The sequence below is a fragment of the Meles meles genome, chromosome 4, assembly GCF_922984935.1.
Source record: "Meles meles chromosome 4, mMelMel3.1 paternal haplotype, whole genome shotgun sequence".
Taxonomy (NCBI): Eukaryota; Metazoa; Chordata; class Mammalia; order Carnivora; family Mustelidae; genus Meles; species Meles meles.
Window position 1 is genome coordinate 10,830,574 of NC_060069.1, and position 19,150 is coordinate 10,849,723.

A 19,150-nucleotide genomic window follows, 5' to 3' on the forward strand; every position below is an offset into this window, starting at 1 on the left:
GTTGAATAGCAGTGGTGATAATGGACATCCCTGCCGTGTTCCTGACCTTAACGGAAAAGCTTTCAGTTTTTCTCCATTGAGAATGATATTTGCGGTGGGTTTTTCATAGATGGCTTTGATAATATTGAGGTATGTGCCCTCTATCCCTACACTTTGAAGAGTTTTGATCAGGAAGGGATGCTGTACTTTGTCAAATGCTTTTTCAGCATCTATTGAGAGTATCATATGGTTCTTGCAACGTGGATGGAACTAGAGGGTATCATGCTTAGTGAAATAAGTCAATCAGAGAAAGACAACTATCATATGATCTCCCTGATATGAGGACGTGGAGATGCAACATGGGGGGTTAGGGGGATAGGAGAAGAATAAATGAAACAAGATGGGATTGGGAGGGAGACAAACCATAAGTGACTCTTAATCTCACAAAACAAACTGAGGGTTGCTGGGGGGAGGTGGGGTTGGGAGAGGGGGAGGGGTGTTACGGACATTGGGGAGGGTATGTGCTATGATGAGTGCTGTGAAGTGTGTAAACCTGGCAATTCACAGACCTGTACCTCTGGGGATAAAAATACATTATATGTTTATAAAAAAATAAGAAATAAATAAAAATTTTTTTTAAAAATGGGAATTTTCCCAAGACTCTTGAGAAGAAAGGCAAAATGAATCCTCTCTTATTCCTTACCCGGTTATGCTTTTTCCTGACTTAATTCAAATCAACCAAGACTGATTAAACAGCTACTAAATAGAAGTCTTAACAATCCCTGCAGAGATACAAAAATGACAGTCATACCTTCAAAGTGTGTAAAATGTAGCAGGAAGGACAGATAAACAATTTTCAAGAAAGAAAGATATTTTATGTTTTAGGAACACAGGAAGAGGAGAGTCATTTGAAGCTCAGGGGATCTAGGGAGGCTGATAAAGATAGTGACATCTGGCATTTTGGAAAGAATGAGTAGGATACTTACTTAGCAAAGAAGCAGGGAAAGAATTACAGTGTGGAGGAACAGCATGTACAAAGGCTGTAAAAAGACTGATGAATCACAGACCTGTACCCCTGAAACAAATAATACACTATATGTTAATAAAAAATTTTTTAAAAAGAAGTCATGAGCCAAAATGATAAATGGAGGCTATTGATATTTTAAAATAGAGAATTAAGACTAAGTGAGTATAGGAAATAAAGATATAGAACAGAATGTCAATATCATTAAAACTTGAACTTAGATTAATAATGGAAATATATGTTTGGAAGCAATTTGGAAGATAGTAAGAGGGAAATTTTTTAAGTGCAAAATTTTTTCAACCTTCAAGTTCTCAGTTTCACTCATCAAGCTAATAAATACCATATGAACTTCCAGTTCATATTTTAAATGAGGTTTAAGGACTGTTAAAGTTAAGAATGTACTTATGTGAAGCACTGAAAACAGATGATAAGACATTCAAATTAATGAAGAAAACGTTCAAAGAAAAAAAAAAGAAAATGCAGATCATAAAACGAAAGAATGCTTTCCAAAAGAGAAAATACAATATTATGAAAACAAAAAAATACTTTTTAAAGATGGAGATTGATCAGTAAAACCAGAGTCTGACTCTTTGAAAAAAGGAATAAAATTGACAATTTTCTAATCACTCTGATAACAACAAAACAGAAGACCTGATAGATAAACTTTGAGTTGACAGCAAAACTATACCTAGAAATGGGGTTAGAAATTAGAGATTCTTGCCATGCATAACTTCATTCAATAAACACTAACATTAACAAAAATGGGTGATTATACAGGTGCATATAAATTACCAAAATATTCTTAAGTAGGAGAAAACCTTAAAAAACCAATCATATTATAGTAAACTGCATAGGTTCTTGAAGATGTATCCCTAAACCACACCCAGATGGTACTATGAATGCATTGAATCAATCTTTAGAAAATTCCACACCCAGATGGTACTATGAATGCATTGAATCAATCTTTAGAAAATTCCTTTATTATGTCAACTGTTCAAGTTCTTGGTAAATTATGGAAACTATCTAATTGATTCAACAATGCTAACAGAAAATGCTGATTTTAAAAACCCAGAAAATTGAAAGGAAGGAAGTAGGGAAGGGAGATGGAAAGAAGAGGTAAAGGCAAGAGAAGGGAAGAGAAGAGCTGAAACCAAACACCTGTAGGTCATTTTAACTTATGAACGTTGAGTTCTGTTGTGTAAGGCAGTTAGTTTACTGATAGATAAGATTTTCCCCCATGGACTCTCATCAGGTAGGCCCAGAGCAGCTTGCTCGGGGGCTTGTGTAGATCGACTTTTAAACTATGGCCTTTCAGGGGTCTCAGCTAAATGCCCCCTCTGTTCAGTGAGTCCTCTTCACCCTGGCTGGTTAGAACTCCAGCATTCTCTAGCACTTTGTGACTTCAGAAAATTCCATTTAGATCACAAACCCATAGTAGTCATTCTGCATCTGTCCTTGTGGGCTGTGTCAGCCAAAGGCTCAAGTGGTCAGCAAAGATTCTAAGAAATCCATCTCTGCACTTCTTCCATTTCTCTGTTTCTCTGTCACATGTATTCTAGCCACCCAATCTATTCACCTGTCTCTGGGATCCTGTGCTACAGTTCGGAAAAATCTCCAATGCAGACAGCTGAAATAAGTGCAGAGTTCAACTCATGTTTTCCCTTCTCTTGAGGATTAGAGCCCTGTAGTGCCTACTGTTCAATGCTTGAAAATCATTGGTTCAAACTGGCACAGCCACTCTGGAAAACAGTATGAAGCTTCATCAAAAAGTTAAAATTAGAACTACCCTCTAATCCAGCAAATGCACTACTGTGTATTTGTCCTAAGGATACAAAAATACTGATTTGAAGGGATACAACACCCTAATATTTATAGCAGCGTTCTCAACAATAGCCAAATTATGGAAAGAGCCCAAATGTCCATCAACTGATGAATGGGTAAAGAAGAAGTGGGAGAGGATGACTGGGTGTCTCAGTTGGTTAAGCAACTGCCTCTAGCTCAGGTTGTGATCCCAGGGTCCTGAGATGGAGACCAATACTGGACTCCTTGCTCAGTGGGGAGCCTGCTTCACCCTCTGCCTGTCGGTCTCCCTTCTTGTTCTCCTTCTGTATCTCTCATGAATAAATAAATAAATAAACAAAATCTTAAGGAAAAAAAGATGATGATGTGTGAGAGATATATTTTCTGGAATATTAGTCATCCATAAAAAAGAATGAAATCTTGCCATCTGCAAGATGTGGATGGAGTGGAGAGAGGAGTCAAAGTGGCAGAGGAGTAGCAGACTGAGATGACATCAGGTCGCAGGAGCTCACCTAGATAGTTATCAAACCCTTCTGAACACCTACAAACCCAACAGCAGATCAGAGAGAAGAGCAGCAATTCTAGAAACAGAAAATCAACCACATTCTGAAAGGTAGGACATGCGGAGAAGTGAATCCAAAGTGACAGGAAGATAGACTGTGGGAGGAGTGACGGAGTAACGTGGCACAAAATCCAAATTTTTAGAAGTCTGCTCCACTGAGGGACATCGCTCCAGAGCTAAGTAGGGGTGGAGTCCTCATGGGGACAGTGTGGTCTTGGGTCCCATGGGGTTACAGAAGGATCAGGGATGTGTGAGTGTCACAGAGCTCACAGGTGTTAGAGTGGGGAAGCCAGCTACAGAGATGGAGCCAAGGAGTGAGCTCTTCAGCTTGGGGTTACCTTAAACTGTAGTCCATGGTACAGTCAGACCACTGCTCTTTGAGCAGGAACCCCACAAGTGGCAGATCCAGGGAGACCTACCTTCCTCTGCCAGAAGAGCAGAGAGGCAGGAATCTGCCAAATGGGGTGGTGCGCCAGAGAGAGAAATGCACAGTCACAGGCCAGGTGAGCTCAGAGTGTGGCCAGAGACCAGGGAGACTGGAGTAATTCAGCCTTTTTCTCCAAGGGCGCACTGAGGAGTGGGGCCCCGAGCTCTCAGCTCCTCTGGGCTGGAGACAGGGAGACCAACATTTTCATTCCTGTCCTCTAGAACTCTATGGAAAGTGTTCAGGGAACAAAAGTTTCTGAGACTGAATCTGAGTAGATTATTTAAGCATGGCCCCTGGCAAGGGTGGCACAATTCCACCTCGGGCAAAGACACTTGAGAATCACTACAACAGGCCCCTCCCTGAGAAGATCAGCAAGAACATCCAGCCAAGACCAAGCTCACTGATCAAGGAGAAGAGCGAAATTCCAGAGGAGGGAAAGCAAAGCATGAATTCATGACTTTCTCCCCATGATTCTTTAGTCTTGCAAAGCTAATTAAATTTTTTAATTTAATTTTTTCCTTATTCTAATTTTTTTGACTTTTCCTCTTTTAACATTTTTAACAACTTTATTTTAACAATACCTTTCTAAAAAAATCTTTTTAAACCTTCATTATTATAGTCATATTTTATCCCTCATTGTATCTAACTTTATTTTTTGTATACATATAGGGTTTTTTCTTCTATAAAACTTTAGGATACAATTTCTTCTAATAAATCAAAATAAACCCTAAATGTAGCACAGGGCTTTGTTCTAGTCTCCAGCCTGAGCAAATACTCTCCACCTTCTTTTTCTTTCTTTTTCCTTCCAACTTACCAATTCCTTTTCTAGAATTTAATTTTTTTTTAAATTTTCATCTTTACAGTCACATTCCATCCCTTCATTGCATTTACCATTATTTTGTATATGTATAAGTTTTTCTTTCTTTAAAATTTTGGGAGGTAGATTCTTCTAAGAGACCAAAATACACTCAAAATCAAGTTGGTGGCTTTGTTCTATTCACCAGTCTAATATATATATATATTTTTTTCCATTTTATTTATTTTTTCAGCATAATAGTATTCATTGTTTTTGCACAACACCCAGTGCTCCATGCAAAACGTGCCCTCCCCATTACCCACCACCTGTTCCCCCAATCTCCCACCCCTGACCCTTCAAAACCCTCAGGTTGTTTTTCAGAGTCCATAGTCTCTTATGGTTCGCCTCCCCTTCCAAATTTTTTTTTATATAAACATATAATGTATTTTTATCCCAACGGTACAGGTCTGTGAATCGCCAGGTTTACACACTTCACAGCACTCACGATAGCACATACCCTCCCCAATGTCCATAACCCCCTCCCCCTCGCCCAATTCCACCTCCCCCCAGCAACCCCCAGTGATCCGAAGGGGCACGTGTACCCGAATGTTTATAGCAGCAATGTCTACAATAGCCAAACTATGGAAAGAACCTAGATGTCCATCAACAGATGAATGGATAAAGAAGAGGTGGTATATATACACAATGGAATACTATGCAGCCATCAAAAGACATGAAATCTTGCCATTTGCGAGGACGTGGATGGAACTAGAGTGTATCATGCTTAGTGAAATAAGTCAATCGGAGAAAGACAACTATCATATGATCTCCCTGATATGAGGACATGGAGAAGCAATATGGGGGGTTAGGGGGATAGGAGAAGAATAAATGAAACAAGATGGGATTGGGAGGGAGACAAACTATATATTTTTTTTTAATTAAAATTTTTTAAAATTTCTTTTTACCTCTTTGTCTCCCCCCAATTTGATATCTCTTCTTATTTGGTTAGCATACATTTTTCTGGGGTGTTTGCCACCCTTTTAGTATTTTATTCTCTTGTTCATATATCCTTATCTGGATAAAATGAACAGGCAGAAAAACTCACCACAAAAAAAAAAAGAACAAGAGGCAGTACTGAAGGCTAGGGACCTAATCAATATGGACATTGGTATTGTGTCATATCCAGAGTTCAGAATGATGATTCTCAAGGTGGGCTGGTCTCAAAAAAGGCATGGAAGATATTAGAGAAACCCTGTCTGGAGAAATAAAAGTTCTTTCTGGAGAAATAAAAGAACTAAAATCTAACCAAGTTGTAATCAAGAAAACTATTAATGAGGTGCAATCAAAAATGGAGACTCTTCCTTCTAGGATAAATGAGGCAGAAGAGAGAATTGGTGATATAGAAGATGAAATGAAAGAGAATAAAGAAGCTGAGCAAGAGACAAACAACTACTGGACCATGAGGGGAGAATTCGAGAGATAAGTGATACCATAAGATGAAACAACATTAGAACAATTGGGATTCCAGAAGAAGAAAGGGGGGGGAGGTATATTGGAGTGAATTATACTAGAGAATTTCTCTAATATGGCAAAGGGAACAAGCATCAAAATCCAGGAGGCACAGAGAAACCCACTCAAAATCATTAAAAATAGGCCCACACCCCATCATCTAAGAGTAAAACATCCTATTCCAAATGACAAAGAGAAAAATCCTGAAAGCAGCCCGGGACAAGAAGTCTGTAACATACAATGGTAAAAATATTAGATTGGCAGCAGACTTAGCTACAAAGACCTGGCAGGCCAGAAAGAACTGGCATGATATATTCAGAGCACTAAATGAGAAAAACATGCAACCAAGAATACTATATCCAGCTAGAGTATCATTGAAAACAGAAGAAGAGATAAAATGCTTCCTGGACCAATAAAAACTAAAAGAATTTGTAAACACCAAATAAGCCCTACAGGAAATAAACTCCTACAGGAGTCCTCTAAGCAAAGACAGAGCCTGAAAGTAGTAGACCAGAAAGAAACAGAGATAATATACAGTAACAGTCACCTTATAGGCAATACAATGGCACTAAATTCATTTCTTTCAATAGTTACCCTGAATGTAAATGGGCTAAATGCCCCAATCAAAAGACACAGGGTATCAGAATGGATAAAAAAACAAAATCCATCTACAAGAAACTCATTTTAGACCTGAAAACACCTCCAGATTTAAAATGAGGGTGTAGAAAACAATTTACCATGCTAATAGACATCAAAAGAAAGCTGTGGTGGCAATCCTTATATCAGATCAATTAGATTTTAAGCCAAACACTGTAATAAGAGATGAGGAAGGCACTCTATCATACTCAAAGGGTCTGTCTAACAAGAAGATCTAACAATTTTAAACATCTATGCCCCTAACATGGGAGCAGCCAACTATATAAACCAATTAATAACAAAATCAAAGAAACACATCAACAATAACACAATAATAGTAGGGGACGTTAACACTCCCCTCACTGAAATGTACAGATCATTCAAGCAAAAGATCAACAAGGAAATAAAGGCCTTAAATGACACACCGGACCAGATGGACATCACAGATATATTCAGAACCTTCCATCCCAAAGCAACAGAATACACATTCTTCTCTAGTGCACATGGAACATTCTCCAGAATAGATCATATCCTGGGTCATACATCAGGTCTCAACTGGTATCAATAGATTGAGATCATTCCCTGCATATTTTCACACCACAATGCTCTGAAGTTAAAACTCAATCACAAGAGGAAATTTGGAAAGAACCCAAATACATGGAGACTAAACAGCATCCTTCTAAAGAATGAATGGGTTAACCAGAAAATTAAAGAAGAATTGAAAAAATTCATGGAAACAAATGATAATGAAAACACAATGGTCCAAAATCTGTGGGACACAACAAAGGCAGACCTGAGAGGAAAATATATAGCGATACATGCCTTTCTCAAGAAACAAGAAAGGTCTCAAATACTCAACCTAACCCTACACCTAAAGGAGCTGGAGAAAGAACAACAAAGAAAGCCTAAACCCAGCCCAAGAAGAGAAATCATAAAGATCAGAGCAGAAATCAATGAAATAGAAATAAAACAAAACAACAACAACAAAAAAAAAAAACAAAAAACAATAGAACAAATCAATGAAACTAGGAGCTGGTTCTTTGAAAGAATTAATAACATTGATAAACCCCTAGCCCAACTTATCAAAAAGAAAAGAGAAAGGACCCAAATAAATAAAATCATGAATGAAAGAGGAGAGATCACAACCAACACCAAAGAAATACAAACAATTATAAGAACATACTATGAGCAACTCTAAGCCAACAAATTTGACAATCTGGAAGAAATGGATGCATTCCTAGAGACATATAAACCACCACAACTGAACCAGGAAGAAATAGAAAACCTGAACAGACCCATAACCAGTAAGGAGATTGAAACAGTCATCAAAAATCTCCAAACAAACAAAAGCCCAGGGTCAGACGGCTTCCCAAGGGAATTCTACCAAACATTTAAAGAAGAACCAATTCCTATTCTCCTGAAACTGTTCCAAAAAATAGAAATGGAAGGAAAACTTCCAAACTCATTTTATGAGGCCAGCATCACCTTGATCCCAAAACCAGACAAGGATCCCATCAAAAAAGAGAATTACAGACCAATATCCTTGATGAACATGGAAGCGGAAATTCTCGCCAAAATACTAGCCAATAGGATCCAACAGTACATTAAAAGGATTATTCACCACGACCAAGTGGGATTTAGTCCAGGGCTGCAAGGTCGGTTCAACATCTGCAAATCAATCAATGTGATAGAACACATTAATAAAAGAAAGAACAAGAACCATATGATACTCTCAATAGATGCTGAAAAAGCATTTGACAAAGTACAGCATCACTTTTTTTTTGTTTTGTTTTTTGTTTTTTATAGCTGTAACATTTTAATAATGACATGCACATTAAGATATATTTTGTTATGAAGAAAAAACTCTATTATTATATAAGATAAGTTATCAACTCTCTTTCAACAATGAAAGACTTTAAAGATCTTTAAAAATTTTAAAAACTAGGGGTGCTTGGGTGGCTCAGTCGGTTCAGTGTCCAGCTCTTCTTTTTTTTTTTTTTTTACATTTATTTATTTTTATTTGTTTATTTACAGCATAACAGTGTTCATTGTTTTGGCATCACACCCAGTGCTCCATGCAGTATGCGCCCTCCTTATTACCCACCACCTGGTTCCTCAACCTCCCACCCCCCCACCCCCCCGCCGCCCCTTCATAACCCTCTGGTTGTTTTTCAGAGTCCATAGTCTCTCATGGTTCATCTCCCCTTCCAGTTTCCCTCAACTCCCTCTCCTCTCCATCTCCCCATGTCCTCCATGTTATTTGTTATGCTCCACAAATAAGTGAGACCATATGATACTTGACTCTCTCTGCTTGACTTATTTCGCTCAGCATAATTTCTTCCAGTCCCGTCCATGCTGCTACAAAAGTTGGGTATTCGTCCTTTCTGATGGAGGCATAATACTCCATTGTGTATATGGACCACATCTTCCTTATCCATTCATCCGTTGAAGGGCATCTTGGTTCTTTCCACAGTTTGGCGACCGTAGCCATTGCTGCAATAAACATTGGGGTACAAATGGCCCTTCTTTTCACTACATCTGTATCTTTGGGGTAAATACCCAGCAGTGCAATTGCAGGGTCATAGGGAAGCTCTATTCTTAATTTCTTCAGGAATCTCCACACTGTTCTCCAAAGTGGCTGCACTAACTTGCATTCTCACCAACAGTGTAAGAGGGTTCCCCTTTCTCCACATCCTCTCCAACACACGTTGTTTCCTGTCTTGCTAATTTTGGCCATTCTAACTGGTGTTAGGTGGTATCTCAATGTTGTTTTAATTTGAATCTCCCTGATGGCTAGTGATGATGAACATTTTTTCATGTGTCTGATAGCCATTTGTATGTCTTCATTGGAGAAGTGTCTGTTCATATCTTCTGCCCATTTTTTGATATGATTATCTGTTTTGTATGTGTTGAGTTTGAGAAGTTCTTTATAGATCCTGGATATCAACCTTTTGTCTGTATTGTCATTTGCAAATATCTTCTCCCATTCCGTGGGTTGCCTTTTTGTTTTGTTGACTGTTTCCTTTGCTGTGCAGAAGCTTTTGATCTTGATGAAGTCCCAAAAGTTCATTTTTGCTTTTGTTTCCTTGGCCTTTGGAGACATATCTTGAAAGAAGTTGCTGTGGCTGATATCGAAGAGGTTACTGCCTATGTTCTCCTCTAGGATTCTGATAGATTCCCATCTCACGTTGAGGTCTTTTATCCATTTCGAGTTTATCTTTGTGTACGGTGTAAGAGAATGGTCGGGTTTCATTCTTCTACATATAGCTGTCCAGTTTTCCCAGCACCATTTATTGAAGAGACTGTCTCTTTTCCATTGTATATTTTTTCCTGTTTTGTCGAAGATTATTTGACCATAGAGTTGAGGGTCCATATCTGGGCTCTCTACTCTGTTCCACTGGTCTATGTGTCTGTTTTTATGCCAGTACCACACTGTCTTGGTGATCACAGCTTTGTAGTAAAGCTTGAAATCGGGTAACGTGATGCCGCCAGTTTTGTTTTTGTTTTTCAACATTTCCTTAGCAATTCGGGGTCTCTTCTATCTCCATACAAATTTTAGGATTATTTGTTCCAGCTCTTTGAAAAATATCGGTGGAATTTTGATCGGAATGGCATTAAAAGTATAGATTGCTCTAGGCAGTATAGACATTTTAACAATGTTTATTCTTCCAATCCAAGAGCATGGAACAGTCTTCCATCTTTTTGTGTCTTCTTCAATTTCTTTCATGAGTGTTCTGTAGTTCCTCGAGTATAGGTCCTTTACTTCTTTGGTTAGGTTTATGCCCAGGTATCTTATGGTTCTTGGTGCTATAGTAAATGGAATCGATTCTCTAATTTCCCTTTCTGTATTTTCATTGTTGGTGTATAAGAAAGCCACTGATTTCTGTACATTGACTTTGTATCCTGCCACGTTACTGAATTGCTGTATGAGTTCTAGTAGTTTGGGGGTGGAGTCTTTGGGGTTTTCCATATAAAGAATCATACAGCATCACTTCTTGATCAAAACTCTTCAAAGTGTAGGGATAGAGGGCACATACTTCAATATTATCAAAGCCATCTATGAAAAACCCACCGCAAATATCATTCTCAATGGAGAAAAACTGAAAGCTTTTCCGCTAAGGTCAGGAACACGGCAGGGATGTCCATTATCACCACTGCTATTCAACATAGTACTAGAAGTCCTAGCCTCAGCAATCAGACAACAAAAAGAAATTAAAGGCATCCAAATCGGCAAAGAAGAAGTCAAACTATCACTCTTTGCAGATAATATGATACTATATGTGGAAAACCCAAAAGACTCCACTCCCAAACTGCTAGAACTTGTACAGGAACTCAGTAAAGTGTCAGGATATAAAATCAATGCACAGAAATCAGTTGCATTTCTGTACACCAACAACAAGACAGAAGAAAGAGAAATTAAGGAGTCAATCCCATTTACAATTGCACCCAAAACTATAAGATGCCTAGGAATAAACCTAACCAAAGAGGCAAAGAATCTGTACTCAGAAAACTATAAAGTACTCATGAAAGAAATTGAGGAAGACAGAAAGAAATGGAAAAATGTTCCATGCTCCTAGATTGGAAGAACAAATATTGTGAAAATGTTTATGCTACCTAACGAAATCTACACATTTAATGCAATTCCTATCAAAATACCATCCATTTTCTTCAAAGAAATGGAACAAATAATCCTAAAATTTATATGGAACCAGAAAAGACCTTGAATAGCCAAAGGAATATTGAAAAAGAAAGCCAAAGTTGGTGGCATCACAATTCCGGCCTTCAAGCTCTATTACAAAGCGTCATCATCAAGACAGTATGGTACTGGCACAAAAACAGATTCATAGATCAATGGAACATAATAGAGAGCCCAGAAATAGACCCTCAACTCTATGGTCAAATAATCTTCGACAAAACAAGAAAGAATGTCCAGTGGAAAAAAGACAGCCTCTTCAACAAATGGTGTTGGGAAAATTGGACAGCCACATGCAGAAGAATGAAACTGGATCATTTCCTTACACCACACACGAAAATAGACTCAAAATGGATGAAGGACCTCAATGTGAGAAAGGAATCCATCAAAATACTTGAGGAGAACACAGGCAGCAACCTCTTCCACCTCAGCCACAGCAACTTCTTCCTAGGAACATCGCCAAAGGCAAGGGAAGCAAGGGCAAAAACAAACTATTGGGATTTCATCAAGATCAAAAGCTTTTGCACAGCAAAGGAAACAGTTAACAAAACCCAAAGACAACTGACAGAATGGGGGAAGATATTTGCAAATGACATATCAGATAAAGGGCTAGTATCCAAAATCTATAAAGAGCTTAGCAAACTCAACACCCAAAGAACAAATAATCCAATCAAGAAATGGGCAGAGGGAGTGCCTGAGTGGCTCAGTGGTTTAAGCCTCTGCCTTCGGCTCAGGTCATGATCTCAGGGTCCTGGGATCCAGCCCCGCATCAGGTTCTCTCTCAGTGAGGAGCCTGTTTCTCCCTCTCTCTCTGCCTGCTTCTCTGCCTACTTGTGACCTCTCTGTCAAATAAATAAATAAAATATTAAAAAAAAAAAGAAATGGGCAGAGGACATGAACAGACATTTCTGTAAAGAAGACATCCAGTTGGCCAACAGACACATGAAAAAGTGCTCCACATCTCTCGGCATCAGGGAAATACAAATCAAAACCACAATGAGATACCACCTCACACCCATCAGAATGGCTAAAATTAACAAGTCAGGAAATGACAGATGCTGGCTTGGATGTGGAAAAAGGGGAATCCTCCTACACTGTTGGTGGGAACGCAAGCTGGTGCAACCACTTTGGGAAACAGCATGGAGGTTCCTCAAAAAGTTGAAAATAGAGCTACCCTATGACCCAGCAATTGCACTACTGGTATTTACCCTAAAGATACAAACATAGTGATCCGAAGGGGCACATGCACCCGAACGTTTATAACAGCAATGTCTACAATAGCCAAACTATGGAAAGAACCTAGATGTCCATCAGTAGAGGAATGGATAAAGAAGATGTGGTTTATATATATACAGTGCATTGCTATGCAGCCATCAAAAGAAATGAAATCTTGTCATCTGCAATGACATGGATGGAACTAGAGGGTATTATGCTTAGCGAAATAAGTTAATTGGAGAAAGAGAACTATCATATGATCTCCCTGATATGAGGAAGTGGAGATGCAACATGGGGGGTATGGGGAGTAGGAAAAGAATAAATGAAACAAGATGGAATTGGGAGCGAGACAAACCATAAGAGATTCTTAATCTCACAAAACAAACTGAGGGTCACTGGGGGTCGGGGGGTTGGGAGAGGGGGTGAGGTTATGGACATTGGGGAGGGTATGTGCTATGGTGAGTGCTGTGAAGTGTGTAAACCTGGCGATTCACAGACCTGTACTCCTGGGGCTAAAAATACATTATATGTTTATTTAAAAATTTAAAAATATTTTAAAAAAGAGATGAGGGACTTGTCTGTACTTGAACTAGAGATTTAAAGGAGGAGTTTTGAATACCTATGTATCAAGTAGGGTTCTGACTGGTGGCTAATTCCCAAAAGCCTAGTAAATAATAGCTCATACAAATAAGGAATTTATAATCAAATGACAAGATGTCCAAGATAAGCAGTAGACACTGGTAGGTTTGACAACTCTAACAAGATTCCAGACTTTTTCCAATTTTCTGCCATCCTTAGCAAAGAGGTCTTTGTCTGCAGGCTCATGTCCACATTGTAGGCAAAAAGAACAAGGAAGTTGAAAGGCAGCACAACAAGCTCCTATGAACTGAGTCACACAGCCTCCCTGACTGCAAGGGAGTCTGAGAAATTAGGCTTTCAGCATTTCAGACTATGAAGTAGAATAGGGTTGGAAAGGTTGAAACCCAGGAGACAATGTGATAGTGGGCAGTAAGAAAAAGAGACAGTAAGCAAGGAAGTCAGTACTCCAGGGACAGAATTTGTTTTGTCAGGTGTTTTTCCAGCTGGGACATTCTCCTCCCATTGCCAGCTTGGGAGAGTCCTAGGGAGGTACAGATTGTGGGGAGCTGCCACTGTTAAAAGAAATGATCATCACAAACACCATTCTATATTTTGTTTAAATAAGAGAGAAAAGACACAAAAAATACACAAAAGGAGAAACCATAAAGGAAATGATTGCCAAATTGGCTACATAACATTTATATTTCATATATATATGTATGTATGTATGCATATGTATGTATATGTATATATATGTATATATGTATATGTATATGAATATATGTATATGTATATATAAAACAAGGTCTAAAAACTAATGACAAACTATCAAAAATACTAGTTACGTATATGAAGATAATTTTCTTTATTTACAAAGAGATCCTATTATCAGTAAGGAAAAAATAATGAACTGTGTAGAAAATCTGACTTAAAGACTATAAATAGGCAGTTTTTAGAACAAATAAACAAAAAAAGAAATCCAATTAGCCATCTCAAAAAAGGTGATCATATTCATAATTACAGAACTATAATAAAAATAAGTTACCAGGGACGCTTGGGTGGCTCAGTTGGTGGAACGACTGCCTTCGGCTCAGGTCATGATCCCGGAGTGCCAGAATCGAGTCCTGCATCGGGCTCCCAGCTCCACAGGGAGTCTGCTTCTCTCTCTGACCTTCTCATCACTCATGCTCTCTCTCACTGTCTCTCTCAAATAAATAAATAAAATACTTAAAAAAAATAAGTTACCATTTTTAATATATCAGATTTATCAAAACTTTGAAATTTGGAGAAACCAGTGCTGATAAACGTAAGAGAAAGTGGGCACTCTCACACCACAGGTGGGAATTTAAATTAGTGCCATCATTTCAAGGACTATTTGGCAAGATCTATTAAAATTTAAGATAGCATGCCTCTTTTGTTGCAGCAATCTCATGGCTAGTAGTGAATTTATTTATCAACATTTGTCAGAACACAGTGCAATCAAAACTGATATTCAACCATTATATATTGATATCGTCTTCTGCTGGTGTCCATCTGTATGATAAGTGCCCATGTAATAATGTCTTCAATATCAGTCTTAAAGTTTCTATACTAACTAAAAACTGGAAATTACCAGTTCATCTGCATGTTGGAGACTAATTAAATAGATTGAGGTCTTCCAATCCAAGAATATGTGATATCTTTCTATTCCTTGGTGCTGTCTTCAATTTCTTTCACCAATGTCTTAATAATTTTTAGTGCATCAGTATTTCAACACTGTGGTTTAATTTATTCCTAAATATTTTATTCTTTTTGATATGGTTGTAAATGTGACTGCTGTCCTAATTTCTTTTTCAAATAGTTTGTTGTTTGTGTGTAAAATGCAATTGATTTTTGTATGTTGACTCTGTATCCTACAACTTTACAGATTTTGTTTATTATTATAACAGTTTTGGGGTGGATTATATAGGGTTTTCCAAATATAAGACCACACCATCTGCAGAGAAGTCGTGTCTGACTTGGATATCTTTTATTTCCAACTTTTTTTTCCTAATTGCTTCTGGCTAGGACTTCCAGTACTATGTTGAATAGGAGTGGGGAAAATGAGCGCCTTTGCCTTATGCCTGATATTAGAGGAAAAGCTCTCAACTTTTCACCATTGAGTATGATCTTAGTTGTAGGCTTGTCATATATTTCTTTATTAAGTTGAAATACATTCCTTCTTTACCCAATTTATTGAGAGTTTCTATCATAAAAGGATACTAAATTTTGTCAAATGCTTTTTCTGCACCTATTAAGATGATTAGTTTTATCCTTTGTTCTGTTAATGTAGTGTATCACATTTATTGATTTGTATATGTTGGGCCATACTTGCATCCCAGAGATGAATCTCACTTGATCATGGTATATTATCTTTTTTTTTAAGATTTTATTTATTTATTTGGCAGACAGAGATCAGAAGTAGGCAGAGGGGCAGGCAGAGAGAGAGGAGGAATCAGGCTCCCCGCCGAGCAGAGAGCCCAATGAAGCACTCGATCCCAGGACTCTGAGATCATGACCTGAGCGGAAGGCAGAGGCTTAACCCACTGAGCCACCCAGGTGCCCCAATCATGGTATATTATCTTTTTAATGTGCTGTTGAATTTTGTCTGCTAGCATTTTGTTGAGGATTTTTGCATCTATATTCCTCAGAGATGTTGGTCTGTAGTTTTTCTCTTCTTTAGTGTCCTTATTTGGCTTTACTAACAGGGTAATTATTGTCTCATTAAATGAGGTTGGTCATCGCTTCTCGGCCTTTTGGCTAAGATCAAGTGTAAATGAGGTTGGTCAATTTTTTTGGAAGAGTAGGAAAAGGATCCTATTAATTCTTTAAATTTTTGGTGGAATTCATCACTGAAGTCATCTGATTCTGGGATGTGGTGTAAATTCCTGGTATGATTAGCTTTTTTTATTGTAATATAAGTGCCAGACATTAAGCTTCTCATTGCCAAGTCATCCATTATAAACACATTCATCTCAAATAAACATATTGCTATCACACAAGACAAAGAGCCAGGCCGCCTTACCCATGAAAGTCTTGGGTGACCTACATAATTAACCATTTGAATGACTCTGCTTTGAATGACCCTACTTGTGACTTAATTCCTGGTCTTATGTTTTAAATAAACCGATTAAAATTGAGCCTGTGAAACCTTAGGCACCCCTCCTTCAACTATAATAGATGCAAAACTGAGGTCCACCCTCTCAATCTCTCTCTATACACAGCTTTGCTGTGTGGTCCTGGGGCATACTGCCTGCCCTCCAGCGCTGGTAATAAACCTTGCTTTTTTTCAAAGTTCCCAGATAGTTGTTGCTGAGGTGCATCTTTCAACCATAATAAGAACCTCAAGGGCCAATGCAGCTATAACATTAGTTCTGGCAAGAGAAATATCTGTCAGGACTCTCCAGCCCATGTACCAGTCCAGGTGAATGTCCCCAGTTATTTCTAGCCCATAGCATCACTATTGATAGGTTGAGAATAACATAAAACATGGGCTTTTCTTTTTTGGGAGATTTTTGACTACTGATTCAATCTTCTTATTTGTTATTGATCTGTTCAGACTTTCTATTTCTTCATGATCAAGTCTTTGTAAGCTGTTTCTAGGAATTTATTCATTTCTTCTAGGTTATTCAATTTTGGGCACATAACTGTTCATAGTAATCTCTTTGGATCCATTATATTTCTGTGGTATCAATTATAATGTCTCCTCTTTCTGATGTTATTTGAGTCCCTTCTCTTTTTTTCTTAGTCCAGCTGAAGGTTTGACAGTTTTATCTTTTTAGAAAACCAACACTTTCTTAGGTTGATCTTTTCAATTGTCTTTCTAGTCTCTGTATCATTGATTTCTGCTCAAATATTTTTTAGTTCCTTCCTTCTGCTAACTTTAAGCTTAGTTTTTTCTTTTTTAATGTTCTTGAGGTACAAAGTTAGGGTTTTTGAGATTGCTTTTTTCTTACTATAGACATTTATTACTATAAACTTCCCTCTTAGAACTGCTCTTACTACATCCCCTTAGTTTTGATATGTTACGATTCCATTTTCATTTGTCTCAAGATATTTTTTTCTCTTGATTTTTTCTTTGACTTACTAATTGTTCAGGAATAAGTTCTCTTTGATATTTGACAGTTTTCTCATAATGTGTCTCAATGAAGTCCTCTTTGTGTCAAATCTCTTTGAGGACTTATGAGCTTTATGTACCTAGATGTTCATTCATATCACTCCTCAGATTTAGGAGGTTTTTAGCCATTATTTCCTTAATAATATTTCTGCTCCTTTCTTTCTCTCCTTTTCCTGAAGTTCCCATAATGTAAATATTATTTTACTTTGTGGTGCCCTACAATTCACTTAGGCTCGCTTCACTCATTCATTTTTTCTTCTTTCTTCTCTGACTTGATAATTTCAAATGACCTACCTTTAAGATCAGATTCTTACTTTCTCCTTGTTTGGTTTGCTGTCAGTGCTCTCTACTGCATCTCTTAATTTAATTTGTTATATTGTTTAGCTCTAGAATTTGTTCTCTTTAATGAATTCTATCACTCCATTGAGCTTTTAATTTTATTCACTTATTATTTTCCTGATTTCATTGAGCTGTCTGTGTTCTCTTGGAATTTGCTGGGCTTCCTTAAAACAATTATTTTGAATTCTTTGTCAGACAATACACAGAGCTCTTTGGGGGGACAGTTAGTTACTGGAAAACTATATTCCTTTGGTGGTATCATGTTTCCTTAATCTTTCATGTTTCTTGTAACTTTGTTTAATGTCTGAATGTTTGCTAAAGCAATCACCTCTTTCAGACATACGAATGGTTCACCTGCAGGTGGGTACTAGGGTAGATGTGGTGGTTTCAGATTTGGGGAGTGCCTACTGGTATAGTCTCTGTGCAACTCAGTTTTGGTTGGTGATGGCAAAGACTGTAACGGTCCTCAACAATCAACACTTAGACCAAGGTGTCTGTAGAATCAGTAAAGGCTGCTGGAATCATCGGTGGTGAAGACCACTGGGGGCCACCTGATTTCTTTTTCTCCTCTAAGGGATGTCATGGTCAAGAGGGTTCCTCTTGGTGCTGGGTCAAACTTATGGGTGCCCTAATGGTGGTGCAGTATTGGTATCTGATGCATTTGTGAATCAGCCACTGAGCTTAAGTCTGGAGCACTGGTGCTCACAGAGTGACAGCAGATCCAAGGACTGGGCAGTGTCTAGACTGAAGTGGTAGTGTCCCCAGTGCCTCAGGTGTGGGTGTCTGTGGCACAACTGTGGACTTGGGATCTGGAGTATGGGCATTCACAGAGAAACAGTGGTTCTTAGGTCCAAGGCACTGGTTAGCACACATGTTTCCTTGGGTGCCTGAGACAAAGTTGAGCACTAAGTGGCCACAGAGCCAAATTCTAAAGCAAAGATATGCATGGGGATGTAGCACTTGAGAATCTGGGGTGTTGGTTTGTCTTCATTAACAGAGGCTTTGGCACCTGAGAGGGAGCTGTATACACAGCAATTATTAAGCCAGGATCTGGAGTGTGGGTACACACAGAGCTAGGGTCTGAAATGCAAATGCATATGGAGCAACTGTGACTCTGAAGTCAGGCAGGCATGGGCCTGTAGGGGATTGGGGTGTGGGCAGGGAGTCAGAGTTCCAGGACAAAAACAATAGCAGCTCATTTTTGCCCTTGCTTCCCTTGCCTTTGCCGTTGTTCCTAGGAAGATGTTGCTACGGCTGAGGTCAAAGAGGTTGCTGCCTGCGTTCTCCTCAAGGATTTTGATGGATTCCTTTCTCACATTGAGGTCCTTCATCCATTTTGAGTCTATTTTCATGTGTGGTGTAAGGAAGTAGTCCAATTTCATTTTTCTGCATGTGGCTGTCCAATTTTCCCAGCACCATTTATTGAAGAGGCTGCCTTTTTTCCATTGGACATTCT

At 38.4% G+C, this 19,150-nt stretch overlaps 1 pseudogene; it reads left to right on the plus strand.

The window, feature by feature from the left end:
• The first annotated feature begins 15,978 nt into the window (after positions 1-15,978).
• Positions 15,979-16,105, plus strand: LOC123940978 (annotated as a pseudogene).
• Positions 16,106-19,150: the final 3,045 nt, after the last annotated feature.